Below are 11,356 nucleotides of genomic sequence, written 5' to 3'. Positions count from 1 at the left end.
TCTCTGACTGACAGTGGCCCTAAAAAATATATAGTAATAGCATATTTTGGCAGAGTTGTTAGAGTTGTGGGACCCAAAATCCCTGGCAACGCCCCTGGCAACTCGTTTATGTTTAGCTAGTCATTTCAGAGTAGAAAAACAATAAACAAACAAATCCCACATACCAGCAAAACAGCACATTTTACAGTTCCGCATAAAAGCATAAAAAATTACCTGCATAACTGATATTTCCTACATCTTTGGTGAAACGTCGTCCAAATAATCCCTTCACTCTTTCAGTGCTGCCTGACTCTCGACTGGTTCACCAACTACTGAAGAACTCGTGAGAATTCCAATTTTGATGACCTAACAATGAGCACCACTGACATCACGGCCTTTATGAAACTGTATGCAGTTTAGACTGGAAGACATACATACAGTCTACTGTAATGTAGTCTACTTCAGTAATGCCATGTCTTTACACAATCTAGACCAACCCAACCAATTCCCATTCAAGCTTGAATCTGAGTCCCTTCATAAGAGAAAGACCATTAAAGGTAGAAGACGTGGAATTAATTAAAGTTGTGTACAATGCTGCACTGTCAGAGGAGACGCCATATAACTGTATTTCCAATTGATCAGCACACTCTTCACTTCACTTACTCTTATGTTTATTCTTTTCAGATTGTCACTACACTTTTTTGCCTTCTAGAAAACGGCTTCAAGTACATAAACACAGCAAGAAGTAAAAAGAAATTACTCTTCAAAAGTTAATAACTTATTTTGAAGAAAGTACTTGAGATCTTGTGAGCTAGTATGAAGAGAAAAAAAGCCTGATTCCAGATTTCTATATATATATATATAAATATATATACATATAGAGGTAATGGTCATAAAATGAGAAATTAATGAAAAAGTTGATTTATTTCAGTAATTCCATTCAAAAAGTGAAACTTGTATATTATATTTATTCATTACACAAAGACTGATATATTTCAAGTGTTTATTTTACTTTTAACAATGCTGCACTGTCAGAGGAGACAAACAAATAATGAAATATTATTATTCTTTCAGCACATTCAGTCTGTGTCAGTCCTTGTGATTTAACACATACAGGCCTATCTCCTGTCACTCCAACATATATATATATAACATCGTGTAAGCTAGTATGAAGAGGAACAAAGCCTGATTCCAGATTTCTAATATTATATATATAGCCCCAGAATTCTACAGGTTTATTTAAGTATATTTTTGAAAAATGTAATCTGGCCATTCTGTTTGGTGGTTTGCATCTTGCATTGTAGCCTCTGTATTTCTGTTTATGAAGTGTTCTGCAAATACACACCTCCCTCCAGACAACTGAGGATTTTTCTTAAGATTATAAAGATTTCTCTGCCATCAGCTTACCAGTCTCTTTTCAATTGCCAGAGTTTCTTTATGATATTCCACACAGTTGATTTAGCTCATTCCAAAACATTATGGTGCCCTGAAATGCCAAACAAAAACTGATCAGATGTCCTAATTCGATATTAGTCGGAAAAACTATACATTTACATTTTTTTTTTACAGAGAAACAGTATAATTTTACATTTCTACAGAGAAACATTATAATTTTAGAGTGAACACTGGCACACAGCTGGTGGAGTCACACTCAGCAACACAGAAAAATGACAAGACACCCAGGAGAGAGTGTCAATAACTGCAAATAGATGGTGCCAGAAGTCAATGAGAAATATGTGTTTTACTGAGGTTGTATTTTGTTTCTCATTGGCTCCTGGCACCAACTATATGGATATTGGGCATGTCCTCCCACTAACTCATGGTCAGGGTGGTTTTGTTTTCCCCAGGCTACCTTCTCTTATACATACATTCATATTTTCAGCAATGGCTGGCTGCCTCACCTCAGTGTTGTAAGTTCATAGAGCTTGAAGTTACTAGTTTCTCTGTTGCTGTATTGGCACAGCTCTTGTCCTTGTGCCAGCGACGCCACCAGCGATGGACTGACCATCAGGAGGACTGGCACAGTTGGGGAGGGGAGTGTGAGGTCCATAGCAAAACCTCCAGCTTGTAATGGGTAAGTTCAACTAGTTATAAATAAAAATAAATAAATAAAATGATATATGTTTATCTGACTTATGAGCATTGGAAAGTTCTACTCTTCATTTAATCAATAATATGTGAAACACAATACAGATATGAGCAAGTTTTAATAACTTTATTCTATTCTCTGCCAGAGTTGTTCTTATACTAAAGGAACCAACTCTGGACAGCTTGGACATCAGCAACTACAGCAACTACATTTCTCTTCTCTCCTTCCTCTTAAAGCTTCTTGAACTAACCGTCTACAATCAACTGTCTCTCTTTCTCACTCTAAACAATCTACAGGACCCTAACCAGTCTGGCTTCAAAGCAGCACACTCTACTGAAACTGCTCTCATTGCAGTTACAGAGAAGCTCCATGCAGCTAAAGTTTCCAAACTGTCCTCCAACAGCTTTTGACACAGTGGACCACAAGATCTTCCTGTCTATCCTTTCCGGCCTTGGAATTACCGGCTCTGCATGGCGATGGTTTGCATCGTACCTGCAGGGATGCTCATACCAGGTAACATGGCAGGGGGACACATCTGCTCCTTGTGGTCTCTCCACTGGCGTTCCACAAGGCTCGGTTCTTGATCCTCTTCCACCACCAACAAGATGATCACTTGTTGGTGCTATATGGAACCATTAAAAGATATAATACCCTTTAACCAGGCAAAGTTCTAGTTGTTCTTGGTCCTTTGAGTTATCTTGTTCCATGTAGAGCCACAGCCTTTAGTAAAGAACCCTTGAAGGGTGTCCAATCCTAAAAACACATGAAACCAGACGTAAAGCCATCAGATAATTTGCAGCATATCTTCTGGACATGCAGGTATGCTAGCTTACTATTGACCCACAATGCTATACATCCCTGAACAAAACCTATTTTTTTTTAAGTTAATAATATTAAGATATACTAACATGACCAGACGAAAATTCATTCAGCTGTGTAAGAGGACCAAGACCACCTGATGAGTGGGCATATGGGTAATTTCAACTAATTATAAAAATAAATAAATAAATGGATATATATTTATCTGTTAGTCTGACTTATGAGCAGTGGAAAGCTTTACTCTTCATTTCATCAATAATATGTGAAACACAAAACAGATACGAGCAAGTTTTAATAACTTTATTCTCTTTTTTTAATAGATCTGTACAACCAAGAATCAAACCTTTTTCATGAGTCTAGCAAAAACTGACCTGAACATGTCTATGCTCTGGGCAGGATTGCTTACACTCACATGAATCAAAAATGATTAATAAACTAGCTAGGTAAAACACTTCAAACCAGTCCTACCGACAGAGAACGAGGAGTAGATTTTAGAAAGGGGCGGGAGGGGAGTGGGGGGGGGGATATTATGTCCCCTTTGTTTCCTACACTCTCCCCAGTGTTATACAAAAGTACAATGAAATCTTATTTACACAGACCTGGACAAATCAAGAAATACAGTGTGATGAAGCATCATGAGACTGGAGAACAGTGGGGTGGAGGTTATTACGATACTCCATTTGTCTCGAATAGAATAAAGAATGATGAGAAACTACCTGAACCAAGGAAATGAGCTGACAGTATTTATATAGATATCCATGGGTGCAACTCTAACTGAACTATAAACTTGCTACCCCACCTAAAACTCCTACCCACCTGAACCACCCCCTTTCAATTAATAAAAAAAGTCCAAAGTTCCTGCAGTGCTCCTCAAGAAGTATTGATGAGCTCATTCAAGACCAATCTCCTGAACTGGTGTGTTATTGCATGGACAGCAACAAAATTGATCTTATGAGGAGGAAAAATGAATGCGAGTTTTTTTCCTAAGGCATCTGAATGAACACCATATGTGGTCGAGTGCACTCATTAGGCCTGTCTGAGCTTTATAAGGCTATACACCTCCTCTATTTGACACAGAGATCAGACAGGCATAAAGTTACTATGCAGCAAAGGTGCTCCTCAAGAAGTAGAGGAGCTCATTCAAGGCTAATCTCCTGGTGTGTTTCTGCATGGACAGCATCCATGAAGAACTGACGAAATAACCCCAAGGACAGCTGTACAGTAAATTCATCCCTTAGCTTAGGGCATGTACCCAAACCCTTAAATTAGCAGTCAAGAAACCTTTAATCAAGAAACCAAATCTTGATTCTAATGTATTGTCTAATTACAGACCCATCTCCAACTTAACATTTATATCCAAAATTTTAGAAAAAGCTGTGGCCTTAAAGACTGATTGATACCTGAGTAAAAATGACATGTATAAGAAATTCCAATCTGGATTCAGACCCAATCACAAGGCTAAGTATCGTTATTATCCCTACTAGACCTTAGTGCAGCCTTTGATACAATAGATCATACTATATTACTAGAAAGATTAGAGAACATGGCTGGAATCACAGGGACAGACCTATCAAATCTAACTGAATGCTATCAGTTTGTAAAGCATAGTTATAAGCAGACATGATATTATTTCCATTGCTATGCAGATGACACACAGCTCTATATATCAGCCAAACCTGACGATAAATTAAGATTACAGAAATTGGAGGACTGTGTAAAGGATATTAAACTCTGGATGTCACATAATGTCCTTCTTCCTAACAGTAACAAAAACAAGGTTCTTCTTTTAGATCCAAAAGACACTAGAAATAAACTATCTGACTTAATGTTAGACTTGGCTGATGCTTCTATTATTTCTGGTCTGCTACCTGTCTAATGACCATGTTAAAACCTAAATGGACTCTTAACTATCTACCATTATTAATATCACCACTATTAACTATCTACACCATGATTAATATAGTATGATTATGATCAGAGCAGTTCAACAGTATAGATGGTTTGGTAACTTTTATCAATAATGTTTAAATAGTTCTGATCAGAGGAGGATGGGTCGGGTCCCCCTTGTGAGTCTTGGTTCCTCTCAAGGTTTCTTCTTCCAGCTCTGAGGGAGTTTTTCCTTGCCACTGTCGCCGTTGGCTGCTCACTGGGGGTCTTTGATCCTTCATGTCTTCTTAAGACATGCGAATGCTGGAGGATCTGTCCACCCCTGCAGGGAAGAGGCCTCGTCGTAGTCTTCCCCATTCGTCACACAGTTCTGCATCCTCATGCACATCTCGTCGGAGGTACAGCGAGCGCCCCGCGCTGAGACGCAGTGGCAAAAGTCAGAAACAGTCCGACAACGTCCAAGGTCTGCTCCAGGAGCGTGGAAAAGCCACTGTGTGCGATTGCTAACATTCCAAGTGCTCTCACACACTCGTAAAATTTGCGTTGGGCGGTCACAGTCAAACTCAGATTTATACACTTCACATAAGCTACTGGGGGGGAAAAAACGGGCTCTAAAGCCACCAGGTCAAAATATTAAACGTGGTTTAATTTTAAGAGTAAAGCTGTTATGATGCAAAAGTGTACTACTTTCCATCTGGCATTTTGTGACACACCCATTGTGTTCCTCTGTTATGTGAAGTAATGGGGTGGGGGGGTCTGTTACATGCTCCAACATTCTTTTTGTCACTTGTCACCTTATCTATAATGGCTTTGTATTTTTTAATCTTGTAATGACTCAGTCCAATCAAGTACACAGTATGGGCCTTGTACTAACTTGGGGCTCGTACACTTTACGTTGAATTCCTGCTGTCTTCCATTCACCTTGGTGGAAGGATCGTGAGAAAAATTCAACCGAAGAATGCATATCTTCTGAGAAGATATTGCTCCTAGCAACTGACATGTACATATTCCAAAGAACGTTTTTTGAAGAACGAAGTTACTTTGAGCAATTCAGTGGTCTATGTATTTTTATATGCTTTGTTTTTCAGAACAAAGAGGAATGCACACAGTTTCTACCATTTCTACTAGTATCTTAACCTCCTGTCACTATGTATGAGCTTACCTTTACCTCAGCATATAAGCAAGAAATAATACACACCTTTTGGTCTTGGTTTTTAAATACGTATTGGGAATATCCAGTGTCTCAATCGTTTTTTTTATATTGGGTTATTATTATTTTTATTTTTAAGCTGTGAGACATTCATGTGAAACTTAAGGTGCTGCTATGCTTAACCAGGTTAATAAAAACAAACTTGATCAGCTAAATGGGGCTACTGTTCTTAACTGTCGCTATATTTAGCCATTTAAAGCGTTAAGCCTAAACAGACATTAATTACATTGTCAAAACAAGCACCAGGATACCTGTTGGACTGCTAAACTGCAGTTAACATTGATGTACTGTCAGAAGCCAGTCTTAGGTCAGGCAAAGGCAATCGACCACAAGAGGGTCAAAATGAGTATGATGGTGGTAGCTGTGGATGGAATAATGAAGGCGGACTATCTAAGCATTCTTCAGCATAACCAACATGTGAGGACAAGCCAATGTTTTATGAGCTTTAAATTAGACCAGTGTTCAAACCACAACAAATGATTTATACTGGTCTTGGTTTGAATGGTTTAGCCCGGTTGACCAGCAAACCAGTGCTTAAGCCACAACAAATGGTTTACGCTGGTATTGTGCTGGTTGACAAGCAAACCGGTGCTCAAAACATAATAAATGGTTAACCCCGGTTGACCAGCAAACCAGTGCTTAAGCCACAACAAATGATTTATACTGGTCTTATGCTGGTTGAACAACAAACCAGGGCTCAAAACACAACAAATGGTTTACCCCGGTTGACCAGCAAACCAGTGCTTAAGCCACAACAAATGGTTTATACTGGTATTGTGCTGGTTGACCAGCAAACCGGTGCTCAAAACACAACAAATGGTTAACCCGGTTAACCAGCAAACCAGTGCACAAAATACAATTCATGTTTTATACTGGTCTTGTGCTGGTGAGATGCTGACTGACCATGAAACCACTGCTCAAAACACAACATTGACTATCTTTTATGTTTTCTATATTGTTAGCAGGGATACATTTACCTGCAGACCTGACACAGGCGTTGTGTGAGGGGGAAGGCCAGTTCTGTTTGTTTTTAAGACCAGAAGATGAATGAAATGATAGATCTGAATCTTTAACTTTTATTCCCTGACTTTTATTTATTTTTATTTATTTTATTTTATTTATTGCGTCTAGAAGTGATAAACAACTTGGCACCTCTTGTTTGAACCAAACCATTATAAAGTTAGCACACATGGCACACGGGCACAAACACGGACACGGGTGTGTGTATTCCCAATGGCTGGTTTTTCACTATGTAGACCATACTAAGCCAGGTCCCACAGCTTCTAAACAGCCCATTCGCACATGAAGAGAGCACAGCATACAGCACCACAGGAGTGTTACTGAGAGGTTAGGAAGTTTGGGAGTTTCGCGCCACACCGCACTTAAACATGAAGACGCGCTGTGTCTTAGAGGCACAGCAAAGGTTCCTCACTTTACTGACGCGTCTCCTTCAGGCCACCCAGCCCGACCTGCTGGAAGATTGCCCGCTGAGATCCACTCTACCTGCGCCAGACCAGCTGCCACCTATCAATCTGACCATCAGACCCCCATCCCACCACCAGCCATACCAGACCAGCGGCACACCCTCCTTCCACTGCTACCTGATTAATGACCATGTTAAAACCTAAATGGACTCTTAACTCTCTACCATTATTAATATCACCACTATTAACTATCTACACCATGATTAATATAGTATGATTATGATCAGAGCAGTTCAACAGTATAGATAGTTTGGTAACTTTTATCAATAATGTTTAAATAGTTCTGATCAGAGGAGGATGGGTCGGGTCCCCCTTGTGAGTCTTGGTTCCTCTCAAGGTTTCTTCTTCCAGCTCTGAGGGAGTTTTTCCTTGCCACTGTCGACGTTGGCTGCTCACTGGGGGTCTTTGATCCTTCATGTCTTCTTAAGACATGCGAATGCTGGAGGATCTGTCCACCCCTGCAGGGAAGAGGCCTCGTCGTAGTCTTCCCCATTCGTCACACAGTTCTGCATCCTCATGCACATCTCGTTGGAGGTACAGCGAGCGCCCCGCGCTGAGACGCAGTGGCAAAAGTCAGAAGCAGTCCGACAACGTCCAAGGTCTGCTCCAGGAGCGTGGAAATGCCACTGTGTGCGATTGCTAACATTCCAAGTGCTCTCACACACTCGTAAAATTTGCGTTGGGCGGTCACAGTCAAACTCAGATTTATACACTTCACATAAGCTACTGGGGGGGAAAAAACGGGCTCTAAAGCCACCAGGTCAAAATATTAAACGTGGTTTAATTTTAAGAGTAAAGCTGTTATGATGCAAAAGTGTACTACTTTCCATCTGGCATTTTGTGACACACCCATTGTGTTCCTCTGTTATGTGAAGTAATGGGGTGGGGGGGTCTGTTACATGCTCCAACATTCTTTTTGTCACTTGTCACCTTATCTATAATGGCTTTGTATTTTTTAATCTTGTAATGACTCAGTCCAATCAAGTACACAGTATGGGCCTTGTACTAACTTGGGGCTCGTACACTTTACGTTGAATTCCTGCTGTCTTCCATTCACCTTGGTGGAAGGATTGTGAGAAAAATTCAACCGAAGAATGCATATCTTCTGAGAAGATATTGCTTCTAGCAACTGACATGTACATATTCCAAAGAACGTTTTTTGAAGAACGAAGTTACTTTGAGCACTTTAGTGGTCTGTGTATTTTTATGTGCTTTGTTTTTCAGAACAAAGAGGAATGCACATAGTTTCTACCATTTCTACTAGTATCTTAACCTCCTGTCACTATGTATGAGCTTACCTTTACCTCAGCATATAAGCAAGAAATAATACACACCTATTGGTCTTGGTTTTCAAATACGTATTGGGAATATCCAGTGTCTCGTTCGTTTGTTTTATATTGGGTTATTATTATTTTTATTTTTAAGCTGTGAGACATTCATGTGAAACTTAAGGTGCTGCTATGCTTAACCAGGTTAATAAAAACAAACTTGATTAGCTAAATGGGGCTACTGTTCTTAACTGTCGCTATATTTAGCCATTTAAAGCGTTAAGCCTAAACAGACATTAATTACATTGTCAAAACAAGCACCAGGATACCTGTTGGACTGCTAAACTGCAGTTAACATTGATGTACTGTCAGAAGCCAGTCTTAGGTCAGGCAAAGGCAATCGACCACAAGAGGGTCAAAATGAGTATGATGGTGGTAGCAACTTGCTGTGGATGGAATAATGAAGGCGGACTATCTAAGCATTCTTCAGCATAACCAACATGTGAGGACAAGCCAATGAGCTTTAAATTAGACCAGTGTTCAAACCACAACAAATGATTTTTACTGGTCTTGGTTTTAATGGTTTAGCCCGGTTGACCAGCAAACCAGTGCTTAAGCCACAACAAATGGTTTACGCTGGTATTGTGCTGGTTGACAAGCAAACCGGTGCTCAAAACATAATAAATGGTTAACCCCGGTTGACCAGCAAACCAGTGCTTAAGCCACAACAAATGATTTATACTGGTCTTATGCTGGTTGAACAACAAACCAGGGCTCAAAACACAACAAATGGTTTACCCCGGTTGACCAGCAAACCAGTGCTTAAGCCACAACAAATGGTTTACACTGGTATTGTGCTGGTTGACCAGCAAACCAGTGCTCAAAACACAACAAATGGTTTATACTGGTATTGTGCTGGTTGACCAGCAAACCGGTGCTCAAAACACAACAAATGGTTAACCCGTTTAACCAGCAAACCAGTGCTCAAAATACAATTCATGTTTTATACTGGTCTTGTGCTGGTGAGATGCTGACTGACCATGGGTCGGGTCCCCCTTGTGAGTCTTGGTTTCTCCCAAGTTTTCTTCCTTCAGCTCTGAGGGAGTTTTTCCTTGCCACTGTCGCCGTTGGCTTGCTCACTGGGGGTCTTCATTCTTCATGTCTTCTTATATTATTTCTTTTTCTTTTCTGTCTTTTAGTAATTACTAATTATGTAAAGCTGCTTTGTGACAACAACAGTTGTAAAAAGCGCTATACAAATAAATTTGACTTGACTTGACAAACTTGGAATCCCTAACTGTGGATGAGAAGGGAAGGTGTATTGGGTCACAGTGTGTACTTTGTGTGAAACACTTACTGGACACTTAATGAATATACAACAATCAGTCATGACATTAAAACCCTCTGCCTAATATTGTGTAGGCTCCCCTCATGCTGCCAAAACTGCTTGAACCCATTAAGGCATGGACTTCACAAGACCTGTATCTGACACCAAGACGTTACCAGCAGATCTTTTGAGGATGTTGTGAAGTGGGGCTACAATGGGTCGAATCAATCAGCGTTAGGTGCCCATGACCCTGTCTCTGGTTCACTCAGTGTCCTTCTTTGGATCACCTTTGGTAGGTACCGGTTTTGCTGAGATGCTCTGACCCAGTCGTCTAGACATCACAAATTTGGCCCTTGTGAAAGATCCTTAGATTTCAGTGGTGCTAATATTACAGCTGATCAGTGACAAACTATAGCCAACCTGTTGCTGCTCAATTTGTCAACCTACCTCCATCTCCTTTTACCACTAGCCAGGTTCTGACCACAAAGTCTGATAGACTGCTGTTGACCAGATATTATATGGGTGCTAGACTTTTCTCAGCACAGCAAATAATATGTGGTCCTGGTGCATCAGTCACTATGGTCTAGCTGGGATTTTTGACACACATCAATGTGATGGCTAGGTTGAGAATCGGAAATTGACCATTGATGAAGGTCTGTCAATGGATGAGCTACAGATATCAATAAGGTGGACATTCAGGGTTCTAGTATGGTGTTCACCACCCAAAATATCCAAAAGAATGTGGTTATACACACATGGACAAAATTGTTGGCAACCCTCGGTTAATGAAAGAAAAACCCACATTGGTCACAAAAATACTTAAATCTGTCAAAACCACTGATTTTAATCAGGACATTGAAACTCTCCTATTCTTTTCAGAGACTAGTGAGCGTATACCATTACTCAAGGTTAGGTGTGGATTATGTAAATGAAAGGACTATTCAAGGATGTGCATATTACTGAGCATTCTTTATTACTCTCTCAACACACTGTTTCGAGACAAACTAGAAACACTAGTATCCCGGGTGTGCAAAAGCAACCTAAATCAAAAGCTGATGTGGAGAAAACAGCAACACAAACAGCAAAACTACCAAAATGTTCCCGGGGGATAAGGGAGTTCTTCTGGGAACAGAGCTGAATTGGTTGAGCTGTCGGTCAGCCTCCTCTCCTCAGCAGTAGAGTGAGTGACTCTTTGGGCAATGCTGGAGTTCTGCACAGACACAATTATGAAGACATTTATACAGTTTTGAATATAACCCCTGAGTGCCATTTATTACATGTATTAAACATTCA

This window comes from Salminus brasiliensis, chromosome 11 (genome assembly GCF_030463535.1).
Source record: "Salminus brasiliensis chromosome 11, fSalBra1.hap2, whole genome shotgun sequence".
Lineage (NCBI taxonomy): Eukaryota > Metazoa > Chordata > Actinopteri > Characiformes > Bryconidae > Salminus > Salminus brasiliensis.
The sequence above is the reverse complement of the archived record's forward strand: the minus strand, read 5'-3'. Positions refer to the sequence as shown.